Consider the following 1087-nt stretch of genomic DNA (forward strand, 5'->3'; position numbering starts at 1 on the left):
CATCCAAGTCCCACCTTCCACTCCAGATGGCCCTCCCTCACCAGGCAGGCCATGACTGGCTGGTCTCAAAATCCCATTTGTTATCTGTTCTCTCTCTTTCTCTCTTTCTTTCCTTCTTTCTTTTCTTCTCTTTCTTCCCTTCTCTCTTCCCTTCTCTTGCTTTCCTTCTCTTTCTTTTCTTCCCTTCCCCTCCCCTCCCCTCCCTTCCCCTCCTCTCCCCTCCCCGAGGCTTCACCGCCCCCTCCAGACCAGCCGCAGCCACAGCGCCCCGGGCGGACCGGGGGGGCCACTGCAGCGGGGTCCGCCCAGGGCCAAGCCCCAGGTCCGGAACCCGGCCAGGGTCTCCCCAAGCGGGGCTCCTGGGGAGGCTCTGTGCGGGGAAGGGGCGTGCCCTTCACTGCGGGGCGAGGGCGAACTCCCCGGGAGACCGCGGCCCAACACTGCCCGCCCGAGCCGTGCCGCCGTCCCCTCCAGCCCAAAGCCTCCCCGCCCCCTCCGCGGCTAACTGCTCCGGGACAAAGGACTTTGTGTGTCTCCTCTTTATCTCCGTTCCCTGTGATAACTTGGTCTTTCTTGGAAGCCCCAAGTCCCTTCCAGGCCAGGGGCCTTTCCCGACTTGGAGGTTGGGTTTTCCCACCAAGCACGTCCACTTAGGATCTCAGCTCTGGGATTGACCCTATAGTCCCGAGGGTCGCGGCCTAAATGGTCTGTTGCCAACGGTTCCAGGGAGCTGGGTTTTGGCTGCGTGGCCTTTCAGAGCCTTGATTTCCTCAAGATAATAATAGTACCTCTCGCCTCATCCCACAGAATTGTGCATAACGGAAAAAACTGTTTTGAAAGTAACCAAAGGCGTGCCTGACAAATATGAGGATGTAGTATAATTATTGAATCGTGGACTGCCAAGCGGACACGTTGATTCCTTTCTCCCCGAAGGGGTTAAATGTCCTTCCAGCGCCGCAGCTGTCCTTTCACTCCCGCTCTTTTCCGCCCCCACAACCGCGTGGTCCGCCTGGAAAGGCGAACTATACTTCCCAGGGTGCCTCGCGAGGTCACGAGGAACTACGATTCCCAGAGACCCCCGCGGCGG

Source organism: Rhinopithecus bieti, unplaced genomic scaffold (assembly GCF_001698545.2).
Source record: "Rhinopithecus bieti isolate Rb0 unplaced genomic scaffold, ASM169854v2 scaffold_33937, whole genome shotgun sequence".
NCBI lineage: Eukaryota > Metazoa > Chordata > Mammalia > Primates > Cercopithecidae > Rhinopithecus > Rhinopithecus bieti.